A 13245-nucleotide genomic window follows, 5' to 3' on the forward strand; every position below is an offset into this window, starting at 1 on the left:
ATTTTGGTGTTTTGTTGGGATTACAATTTCTCAGTGTTAATATGCTTTAGGAAATTATGCGTTAGATAGATATTTAGTAAATTTGTCATAGAAATTTATTGTTCTGTTTTCATTTTCATGGTACAAGAACTAATTTAGGTATGTTTACAATCCAATTTAGATTCAACTTGGTAGTGAGAGGCGATATCATCTGCTAGGTGTCCAGGGTTATCATCATCTGATCTTAAAGTACCCGGTAAGTGATCTAGTCAGTGTTTTGATGGTTTCATTTCCTGGGGTCAAGTCTAGAGTTAGGGGAAACCTCTCTGGATTGATTTTAAGGAACATTTATAGGAAACTGTATTTTGTGACTGCTCTGTTTAAGACCTTAAGAGAAAGTACTGTAGTGTAGTCAGGAGATCTGTTAGTTATATTAGATTGACTCTTGTGTATGCAATTGGGTTGTTTGGCCTCTTTTTCCAGTTCTAGATTACAACTGTATGTGTTTCCTCCCATAAGTGTTGGACTCTCACATAAAGGGTATGCAGTTTAAACTCTTTGATTTCAGGTGTTATGCCTAACTGGAACCTGATACAGGTAGGTAAAAACAATACCTGTTTTCCTTGTTTATATTAGTGTATAGCCGTGTAAGTAACAATTATTGCCATCTGGACGGTACTATAGTAGTGTTGTAGAGAATGTGGTTCATCCGGGCATCAGTCAACTTGTTAGCCAAACTACATCTACTGGAGTAGCCAATGCTGATGTGAATGTAGTTTCGTTCCATTCCATATACGTGAGTGAGAAGGAGAAAAACAGACAGAAGGAGGGGGGGGGGGTAATTGTAGATATATTTGTGGTTATACTGTAGAGTAGGAGGGCCAGGTTGGACAAATGAAATTAAAACTTGTTGTCCCTGGAGAAACCCTATCATGTTAGATGTCGTACAGTATAGGGTCTCACTAGACAGCACCATTATATCCAATCTGGGATCGAACCCAGGACGCAATATTGAGAGGCAAGTATGCCAATGCTGTACGGTACAGCAGACCATTACTTATCAATATGTACTGTATACTGTACATAACTAACAAGTACTGTACTCCTGGTTGGCATTCAGCCATTACACATGGAGAGGACTGATAAATTAAGAAGAAAATTGAATAACATTTTTTATAAGGAAAAGCATATTAAACCGCCAATGACTGTTTATAACAATACAGTTTACTGTATATGTCATAGTTTTTCTTAATTCCTATCAAAATAATAAATTTATCTCTGGGGTATCATTGGTTAGATAGACAAATTAGTTACGGTACTATACTATCATCTGTATACTTGTTAGTACAGTCCATTCACTAATAAAAAAGATAACCAGCTTATGGAATCACCTTACAGAAGAGATTGGGTTACCTGTGGGGTATGGGAAGTTCGGGTTCACACTCAGGATGGTTGGAGAAAGGAAAATCACAATGTGCTCTCTGTATACATGTTATATTGAATGTACAATGCAGCTTGGTGCTGGGAAGGCAGCATGGTTACAAGCGTGATGTAGAGAGAGCTGGTTGGTGAGGATGCTCAGAAGAGGACCAGCTTGTGGGTCGCCATGCTCGCCGGCAGCGGCGGAGGAGGTGGTGTTGCTTGCTGCGGCAGTAGCTAGAAGAAGAGGGAGGGCACCACGAGGTCAGGTCTTAAATAGCGGGGGTAGGCGTGGCTTAGTAGTTGACCTCCGTGATGTATGGCGGCTCTGGTTGACCCAGACTACGAGGCATACACTGTGGAATTCGCGGGGTCGGCTACTCAGCGACAAACAGCGTTTGTAGGGGAGAAATCCACTACAATACTCCCTCCTTCCCTCCAGGCGGTGTAGGAGACTTGTCTGCAGGGTTGCATGGCACATGTGAGGCAGAACGGGCGGTGCATGCCACATTTGAGCCATAACGGCAATGGCGTGGATGAGCCGGCCGCTAGAGGAGACAACTGTCTAGATACACAATATCTGTGGGAGTAGAGAGGGAGGAAAAGGGTGTGTGGAGGCGATGAATGTTTTGCTTCCCTCACGGCAGGTACAGAGTCGTCAGATGCGCCTGCTGGGGTGTGTGGGCCTGGGTCAGGAGCAGGGGCTGCGTCAGCAGAAGCGGATGAGGGCTCGTGACAGCAGCTGGGTCCACGACAGCAGCAGGGTGCCGGGCAGTAGCAGGGAGTACCTGAGGGAGAAAAGAGGGGTGTGTGGGTCCGCACTCAGGCGCATGGGCCGCGTCGGGAGCAGGGGCTGCATCAGGAGGAGCGGCAGGGGGTACTGCTGGGCCGGGGGCGGCGTCTGAGGCAGGACGGGTGTGTTGGGGTCAGTAGGACGTGGTGCTTGGGGCAGGAAGAGGAGCAGCTCTGCTTAGAGTAGCAGAGCTGCTCTAGGGTGTCTAACCTGCGATGTAGAGACAGTAGTTGTAGAGCCGATGAGAGCTGCCTCTGTGTGGATAAGCCAGTCTTCCATGTTGCTTGAAGACTGGGAGCGTGATCTGTTTCTCCTCCATCCTGTGTGAGTGCGAATCTCCGGGGGTCACCATTTGTGGGGTACCGGTTATTTGTGTTCGAGACTCAAAAATCACGATGTGCTCTCTGTATACATGTTATATTGGATGTACAATGCAGCTTGGTGCTGGGAAGTGGCAGCGTGGTTACAAGCTTGATGTAGAGAGAGCTGGTTGGTGAGGATGCTCAGAGGAGGACAGCTTGTGGGTCGCCATGCTCGCCGGCGGGAGCGAGGGCCGCCAGGCAGCGGCGGAGGAGGTGGTGTTGCTTGCTGCTGCAGTAGCTAGAAGAAGAGGGAGGGCACCACGAGGTCAGGTCTTAAATAGCGGGGCTAGGCGTGGCTTAGTAGTTGACCTCCGTGATGTATGGCGGCGCTGGTTGACCCAGACCACGAGGCATACACTGGAATTCGCGGGGTCGGCTACTCAGCGACAAACAGCGTTTGTAGGGGAGAAATCCACTATAATCCTTCAAGCAGTTAAGACCTCAAACTTAAGGTCTTATATACATTGTACACAGGGCTGGCATATATAGTCTTTGTGGGCCAGTTTGTGTTTTTTAATTAGTTTTTCTTAAGATTTTGCTCCATTGTATTTCGCACGAATTTAATTATTTTTCTGTTATGGTTTACCTATTATGTATTTTGTTGCTTTCTTGGTATGTATGTATGTGTTTAGAAGTTTAGATCGTGAAACTAGGTACCATTGTATGTGTCTGAACCATTTGTGGATATACAGTATATGACGAATTTTAGTTGAGTAGAAATATATATCTACCCATTTATATACCTGTCTGTCTGTCTGTCTACACTGTTTACAGCTTTGGAAAACGAATTTAGTTGGGATTTTCATCAACAAACAAGAATTATTATCCTTTTGCGGCGATTCAAATTACCATAGTTACTCCTTTTCATTTCCTGGTCAAAGAAAGTGTAGGGTGAAAGGGCGGACTACAGTATACCTCTTGTGGGACCAACTTGTTTACGATTGAAGAATTTGACATAACGTATTTTTATTTTATTTTTTTTTAGAGTTGGTTGTTGTACGGTGTAAGAGATAAGACTTAGTGAACGATGATTGGAGGACCCTGGCCGTTGAAACACGCAAATCCAAAACAGGCATTAGAACATTTTACCGTGACGAGTTTGTAAATTATCTCACATTGAAAGAGGATGTAGTACAACTTTATATCCTGAGTTATTGGTTAAGACAGGTTAAAGGGAAGGTCAGGTAAAATGTGAAAAGATACATTATTATGTGTACATTATTTTGAGAATTAAGTGGTGTAGAAAACTTCAAATTGTTTCAAACTTTAGAACGATTCTTCATCTCATTCGTCGGTGACTTCTGGCTTACCTCTCACCGTTAAGTCCTGGGTTCCCGGCCTGGGTCAGATGGGAGAAGGATGTTAATCCGGTATGACGCGTGCTACTAAACACGGCAGGGTTTTTCCGGGTACTACAGTTTTCTAGAAATTGTATCTCTGGGGACCACAGCTTTTCATTTCATTCCCCTGACCCTCATACCATCTTTCTTTCCCATTAATATATCTACCATTACCCCCCCTCATCCCATCCCAGTCACTTCCCTTGGCCCTCTTACCCTTAGTTTACCCATTAAGATCTCAAGGTGAGTTTAATTATAAGGGTTAACTGGCATCATTGTTTCTGGCTTAGCTCTTCGTGATAATTACAGTGAGAACAAACGTAACATAGTCAGATTTTTCTAGTATTCTGTTAAGCACATGCGACACGTAATAATTCCATAGCTTAGTGCCTTGGTCCTATATTTCGATTTCTTTTGTAATATCTTTATTTTCTGTTATTTTTCACATTATTCAAGTCTTTGCTGGGTGTCCATAGTCGAATTGCCATGTTGTTTACCATAGTTTGTATACACACACTGTCTTGGTACTGTATACCTGCACGGCCTGTTGTATACTATACCTGTGTTGTCTGTATGCATGCTGAACTGTATACCTGCATTGTCTCTATACATGCTGAACCCATTGTAAGCTTTTATGGAGATTTTATTCCGCATATCTATCTATCTATCTATCCTTCTACTACCCCAAGAGGAAACCAGACATTCCATTTGACCAATGTGGAACGTCCTCCTCACCGATGCTGGTCAGTTTGAGCCAATCACAGGAGTTCGCAGAGGGAAAAATTTAACTTTATCTTGTAACGTCAAGTAATTTTCCTCGTGCGGTTTTGTTGGCTGTCATCTCGTACATAACCACGTCAAATACGTTACTGATAACTTTAATCTTTTGTATTTTTATCTCGCCGAAATAAAGAACAGTAATATTGTAGTACCAGGAAATGAGATATAATTTTAGATAACCTCGTTATAGTAACGAGGTTTACCTATGTAGTTCCTCTCTCACAATTACTGCTAAATTTGTGTAAAAACATGAGGGATTATACAAATTTACACCATGCATTGTGTTATACTCGCTTGACAGACAATTTGTCACATAATTACCATGGGATGAGTTCTCACGGTTAGCTCTGCGTCAGACACTGTACATCCCTGCCAGACGTGTGAGGAAACACTGAACACTACAAAATAATGACTCCAATCCCATTTTATTATTGTTATTGTTATTATTTTATGAGAATTATTTGATTTATTTTATGGTAAACAACATTTATTCTTTTCGATGGCCTAAGCGTGGGAATGAGGCGGCAGTGTTCGGTAGTGTGTGGATAAACAGGTTTATTGTACATCCAGGTTTGTCTAGTTTTATGATTTTTTTATATACTGTATATATATATATTACCAACAGCTAGTTAATTTTCCTCGAGTTAGTTCTTCTCGTGCAGTATTTAAGTTTATTTATTCATTATTTTTAGTTATAATTTATAATTTTGTCAAAATTCATTGATTCTTGATTATGTATATACAGTATATTTATTGTCCTATTTCCAATCTCTCTCTCTCTCTCTCTCTCTCTCTGAGAGTAAATATACAGAATGTGTATATAATGCACATAACCCGAAACACTGGAAGTACTTGATCACATGATGATTAAGCACCCTAACTATAGCTGAGGGTTAAGTTAGCGTTAAGTTGTTTGATTGAGATAGTGTTAGGTTAGGTTGGCGTTGGGTTAAATTAGGATAGATTAAGTAAAAAAAATTTTAGTCCTTTAATGCCTACCTTAAAAAATAGTCTATTACGCACACCCCGTCCGTTGTATCCACGTTAAAGACACTCTTCGCCACTCTGGTCTGTCATTAATACTACCTTACATTTGACACTCTGACCCCCCTTAATCCCCCTTATTGGCACTCTTCATATCACCCTTGTTTTTACTTTAATGGAACTCTTCCCTATTTGGCACTCTGACCTCTCATGTCCTCATTAAGATCAATCTGAATTTGGCACTGTTATTATCTTATTTCCTCTTTATGATCACAGTTTATTTGACACGTAACCTAACCTAAACTCTAATCACGTCCATAATTAAGATAAAAAAACAAACTATGAACTTTGTCCTTAATCTGCTTGACTTCCTCGTCTGTGTGTGTGTGTGTGTGTGTGTGTGTGTGTGTGTGTGTGTGTGTGTGTGTGTGTGTGTGCATAATTCTCACGATAAAAAAAACAAGGAAAAATTATTTACTTCACCAACAAAGTAATGTTTTGCACGATTTTTTCTGACCATATCCGAAGCCATATTTTGCTGGCTAGCATGAAATAAAATATCTATAAGAAGATTTAAGACTAGCATATAATGACATGGAGTTGAATTCACACAAGCTGGAGGAAAAACAAATATTCCTCATACCATAATGTGTAACAGCAGCCTGAAATAGTGATGCAGCTGACACGTGTAAAATATATATACGATATGTGTCAGGAAGCGGCGGTGTCCTAGTGTGAGTCACGGGTGATAGATGATGCTATGTATGTATGTATATCTACAAAAACCCCTACATAGCAATTACATCAAAGATAATATTTAAAAAAAATATTTTCAAATTTCATTGTTATCAGTTCTAAATATAGCTTTTCTTTGGTTATAGTTTGGAATATTTACAGTAAGAATAACAATGGTTTTTAGTGGCTGCCGACAAGCCTTTGTGTTGTGAGGTGATGACCGTGACGTGGCGTATGTTAAGACCTGGAGGTGAATCTTGTTATTGTGAAGCGTTACAAGTGTTGTTCTGTGTAATAATAATAATAATAATAGTGATAATATCATCTTCAAAATACTATTGCCACAGCCACTACTACTACTACTACTCTACTATTACCATCACTACTACTCTTATTACCATCACTACAACTACTATTATTACCACCACCACTACTAATAATACTTTTTCTTCAAATACGTGGCCTCCATCCTCCCCCTGTAGCCACACCTTCGCCGCCATTTTATTACCATACTACTACTACTACTACTACTACTTTGTTTTTGTTTTTTAATATGGCCTCCAACCTCCCCTTATAGCCATACCTTCGCCACAACTAGTACTACTACTATTTTTTTTAAATGGCCTCCATCCTCCCCCGATAGCCACACCTTCGCCAACTTTTTATTACCTTAATATTAAATATCCTAATACATAAGTAGCTATCCTAGCTGTGTTGAGTTAGTAGAGCCGCAGATCTATGCGGCATTCAGTGACTGTTGCCTCATAGTCAATATCTGCAACTGTTGTCTGCTTTGGGGCCGATGCTCTCGTTCCCCTGAGGCAGAGCAAAGCCGACCTAAGGAGAGAGAAGGACAGTCGACATCTCATCCAGGTTGTAACATAACTTCTGGGCTGCTGCTTCTGTTCGGATATCACCTCCGCGAGTCTGGTGTAGAAACATCTTGCACTTGGTCCCATCCCACCAGAGGTTGTGAACACTTGAGGAGTGAAGCTGCCTTGATCAACGTTCTGAATTCTCTCCCCGTATGCCCTTATCTTGTCGTTCTCGTTCCTCCTGTGTGCAGCATCGAGAGCTAAGTTACGGTGGCATGCGGCCATGGGATCAAAAATCCTGATGTCGAAGAAGGCTCGCTGTCCCCGCGTCCAGAATCCTGGAGCGCTGACGTCAACCCGGTTTCGTTGGATGTGTTTGAACTATTATTACCACCACTACTACTACTATTATTTTTTTTAATGGCCTCCAGCCTCCCCAATAGCCATAACTTCGTCACCATTTTATTACCTTAATATTAAATATCCTACACATAATTTAAATAATAATTAATCCATTCATGTTTATTATATACGGTACCATAACCTTAAACTTTGAATAATTGCTACATTAGTTTAGAAAGAATAAATACAATCGTTATTAATATTTATCTTTCATCAATCACTATGTTTAATATGGTGTATCTATCTTGGTGTTTTAAAAGTCATTTTTGAACTTAGTTTGTGTATGTAGTTAGAGTCTTTCGTTGTTGTAGATGAGAAATACATTGGTTATAACTAGTGAATTGTGATTAATATACTGTGTCTGTGTCTGTCTCAGGGAAGTTTAAATTGTTACCTGAACAAATGTCATATAAAAGATTATATAAAGAATAGTTGAACATCTATTTGTGTGTGTGTGTGTGTGTATGTCTATCATTGTGTGTGTGTGTGTGTGTGTGTGTATGTCTATCATTGTGTGTGTGTGTTGGTTCCCTTACCGGAAACACGTGAGAATGCCTTATATAGCAGCTTCGCGCCGCTCCGCTGACTGACAAAGTAAATCTATAATCACAAGCGTAAACAAATGTATTTAAACACGATATAATATAAATCATTTCCCCCAACTACGTTATTCAGAACGACGTATGCGCTTTTCCATCTACCTTTCAAAGAGTTTTATTTAACAAAACGCCTCCAAATCCGTTATACAATGTTACCCTACCAATTAAACTTTCCCATCAGCGTTTTAGGCAACGAATGCCAAATAGTCAAACTCACTCGATTTTCCACGGGTCGGTTTTTATTTATTTCTGGCGGTATTCTTAGACCATGCGGTGTAATTTGACTAACGGGAGGTGTAATGATGGTAATAATGCCTTGTAGTAGAGTGTATTGACTTGTTCCTCCTGTACAATAGTAAGAGAGAGAGAATTTACGGCAACTGAAATTTTTAAAAGGGTTCGGGGCGTCTGCTTGTCTCCGGGCGGGTGAGTTGCCACACTGCAAATTTTTACTCCCGTATTAAAATAATTGTCATATCTTGAAGAACACACATTACCTCATCAAGGTAATATCGCACGGTTCTTATATACGAATTTCTCCGTAAAGCTGTGAAGGTTGTGAGAGAGATGCTGGCCAGAGAAGAGTGTAGTTCGTGGATCATAACAGAAAAATGGCGACACTGCGGACTAACCTTGAAATAACATATTAATGTCTGAGATACGCTGCCACCCCTAAACTTAGCCGGCTTTTCGTCGTGTTCATATCCACTTACGTATTCTACTTCTCAACGTTATTGCTTATTGTTATTACATGCTGTTCGAGGGATAGATAAATAGTATTTTTTTATATGATTTTTTTACAAACTTTGCATTTTTAGAGGCTTATGGGGGGGGGGGGTGACTTCCTGGCCGGGGGAATCTGTTCATTATAGCCACCATGAATTACGTCTTTCATTATCTTATCGACAGTGAGCCTTTATTTCAACCCCCGACCGCCTGGTTTATTTATTTATCCTTTATACGCCGTCGTTTTCCCAGTAATTTATCAAACAAAACACTATCTTGTTTAGAGCTGTATGTTAAACAAACAAACATATTAATAAAAACTAGGATTATTCGTCTTTCTTTATTAAATATTGTTATCCCAGTAACTGCTAACAATTCAGAGAGAAATTACAAGGATTACAAAATCAAGTAACAGCAAAAGAAAAGATTTTTATATCATTGATCCATGAAATCTGTATTTTGGGATAAAGAACTTCCTCCCCATTTTAATATTGCACCTGTAGTATTCTGTATTTAGTAACGTAGGTAGTGTTACAAATGTATTAATTAACTCTCTTGTGCATGTATGCTTTTGTTACTGACATGCCTGCCATAACCCCTCCTCCTGCCCCCCTCCCTTCCCCCAACGTGAGGACTTCTGTGAAAATGTAACTTTTTATGACATTCTTCAAGTTAACCTTGGTCGAGTTAACTGTCTTACTGTTTTACTACTGTATGTATATATGTATGTATGTATGTATGTATACTCGTGCTGTTTATGTTACATCTTGAACCACTCTGTATTTGTATGGTTATTTTACTATCTATCTATCATTCTGCTACACTATGTATCTGTTCATCTCCATATCATTCTACCTATCTGTCAATCTACCTCACTATCTGTATATCTCTTTAAGAGATGACTACATACAAACACTATATGGAAGGTCACTTAAGTATATGTCAAAGTCATTTCAATATTTACAATGTATCTGTGATTGTGAGTACAATATCGTGTACTCAAATGCATTACACAAGTCAAAGGCATTACATTTAGTTAGTTCAGATATTTTTAAAACATTGGATAAAATGTGGGAAATATTACGTTAAAATCAGGCAAAATTCAGTAACTTTTTTTTTATTATTATTTTTTTTTTTTTACTGATTTTCATGATCCAAATTCCAGGGTTTCGTTTTCGTTGTCGGTTTATGATTGGCTGCGGTGTTAAAATTAGCCCCCAGACACTACCAATCATGATGTCTGGATGAAGCGAATCACTCCAAGAACTTTATGTACGAACGTGTTGAAGGTATAGACACTAAAACCTTGAGTGACTGTCCGGTTAAAAATATTATGTATCCTATCCGTATTATTTCGTTGTAAGAAGAGATGAAAGACACAGTACGTATTATCACAACGTAGATTATAAATAAACTCCAGAAATATTTGTTTTATATTTTACTAAGTTATTCAGCAGCTGTGTGTGTGTAATATAATATATATGAATACAGTTGTTTATCTCACTGAAGATATAATAAAGGAAGAATATCGCGTAGAGAAGAACTTTGCTTTACCTTATATTAATTAACAATAAATTACAAGACTGGTTAGCTGTGTTAAGGCCACGTAGTTTATGTCTGTAGTGATGATTCGTCGATCTGATTTTTAACTTTAGTTTTATTGATGACTTAACGTAACAAACTCGTATTTATTATTATTATTATTAATTTTGGTATTAGTATGTGTTATTATTATTATTACTGTTATTATTATTACTATTATTATTATTATTATTATTATTATTATTATTATTATTATTATTATTTTTTGCTAATGCTAAATAAAATAAAATAAAATCATCTTAAAACATTATCCGAATAAACATTAAAATGGAAACATACGAATTTTAGGCAAAGAGAAAGCTGTTATAATTAGTAGCTTTAAAACACAGGTAAACACAGCGATGCTAGAAAGACTAGTAAGGACGTAGATGATAAATAGAGAACGTAACTTATATAGAGTAAAGGAGAGACAAACAAAGAGGTCCGTTACACTCCAGAAAGCCAAGCTGAATGTTAATAAGCGACGGCCCAACTCTCTCAACCAGGGGCCGGATTTTCCACGGTCCGCCTATCGAATTTTCCTTGTAAATGAAAATGTAAAATAAAACAACATACTGGTAAATTAAACACAAATATAATATCCTAAAATGGGGTTAAAATGACATTAAGAAACGATACTTAAAAATACTTGATAACATCCGCCTAGCAGCTGTTTAAGAGGTACAAATATTAAGCACAGAATATTTATCAATCACTCAGGTTAGTTGACAGAAGTGGTGGTACCTTACAGTTATATACGGCTTATATACTTTTTATGTATTTATATGTTTACGCGGTTTTACGGTAATGTGAATAAAAGTTGATATTCTGTCAGGGAAGAAATGTGTTATTAGTTTGTACGTTGTTTAGACGGTTGCTGGGCGGTTAGTACACGGTATTATGGTCATTATGTAAACAATCTGTACGTCATTTTGTACATTTAATACGATTGATGGTTTGTGTACTATTCTTATTGTTAATTTACTGTTAGGCTGGGATTAGGTTTGGTTAGGTTAGGTTTGATTTGGTTTGGCTAGGTTTGATTAGGTTAGGTTAGGTTAGGCTGAGGTATAGTTAACATGCAAAATCCTTATTAAGAATAGAAAAAAAACTAGAGTAAATATATATTAAAATCACAATCCTTACCGACTTGATCTTCAAGCAGATGATGCCAGAATTGACCCCCCCCCCCCAAAAGTGTCCAGCGACTATTTATATCAACTGTACAACTGAACACTATGAAAAGATACGAAGGTCATACTCGTTAATGAAGCAGCAAGAGTTTCGACAGACACACCAGCGACCTTTTGGTGTGATATGTTTATAGTTGACATTAAACTTGTGGTGAGAGATATCCTGAAGCTTCCAGCGTCTTATTGTCTGCGTCCACACTTGGGTTTGCGTCTGTCTTCGTCTGCGTCCAATAATCGAGGTCTGTGTCTGCCTTCTATACTCATAGTCTGCGTCTATACTCAAGGTCTGCGTCTGGCTCGGGTTCAATAATGGGGCAGCATGGAGGTTCTTGTGCAATCTAAGACGGCTGGTTAGATTAGGACCTAATCTAACCTAATCTAACCAGGTTCTATTAGGACTGGAACACATGGGACTTCAATCGATCTTCCTCCAGTTAGTTGCTCCTCCAATAGATGTTCCTCCAGTGGACGGAAGATGAAAAGAGTTAATTAACGTACTAATTGGTAGGGCTGTGTGATGACATCATTATATTCCAATTACAACACCTGGCAGTATTTTCCCAGAATGATTAATTAACTTGAACCTTTCGTCACTCACCTGCCCACCTCATTATCCCATTGAGAAAAAATAGTCAAACACTCACGGAGACAATGTACTGTCCTGGGGTACTCCTGCCTCCCTCGCCAATCACTGATGGGGTACTCTGCCTCCCTCGCCAATCACTGATGGGGTACTCTGCCGCCCTCGCCAATCTCTTACTCAATCCATTATTTGCTCTGACGTGGGAGCTACTTCCATTGTTACAAAAAATAGTCATAATAGAGGCCATTAATCTTTATGACATCAGAGAGAAAAGATCCGTCCTAATGTTCGGTCAGGCGCAAAGAAAGACACTCACTTGGTAATGTTTTTATACTTGACCTTCCGAGCGGTGGTTCGGAAGATGTACTAAAATGATGATGAATAACAGTAGCAACAGCAGTAGCAACAACATTAACAGTAGCACCAACAACAGTAGCAACAACAGTAACAGTAGCAACAACAACAGTAACAACAACAACAGTAGCAAAGGCAGCAAGAATCACCAAGCCGCATTTGTTGTTATATTAAGCCCTCAGCATCATCATCATTATCATGGGTCAGTACACTGCATCACCAAGAACCCTCCTAAGGCTCTTTACACACACACACACACACTTCCAAGTAGCTCCTCCCTCAGGTTAACTTAGCCTTATATAATACTCTCTCTCTCTCTCTCTCTCTCTCTCTCTCTCTCTCTCTCTCTCTCTCTCTCTCTCCAAAAGCTGTCTTGCATTCTCCATCTTCTTGTGTCCCAGACTGTAACTCTTGTAATTATACATCATTAACACCACGACCCTGTAGATGCTATACATGTAGAGGAGGAAAGGGGCATCACAGCGTTAGAAAGATGAGGTAACTACAGGAGCTACCACGAGAAGGGATTTTTTATGTAGAAGAAGGAATGTTTTGAGATTTGGAAGGATGGTCTTGGATTGTATTTTTCTGGCTAAATAA

Source organism: Homarus americanus, unplaced genomic scaffold (genome assembly GCF_018991925.1).
Source record: "Homarus americanus isolate GMGI-L3 unplaced genomic scaffold, GMGI_Hamer_2.0 scaffold47293, whole genome shotgun sequence".
Taxonomy (NCBI): Eukaryota; Metazoa; Arthropoda; class Malacostraca; order Decapoda; family Nephropidae; genus Homarus; species Homarus americanus.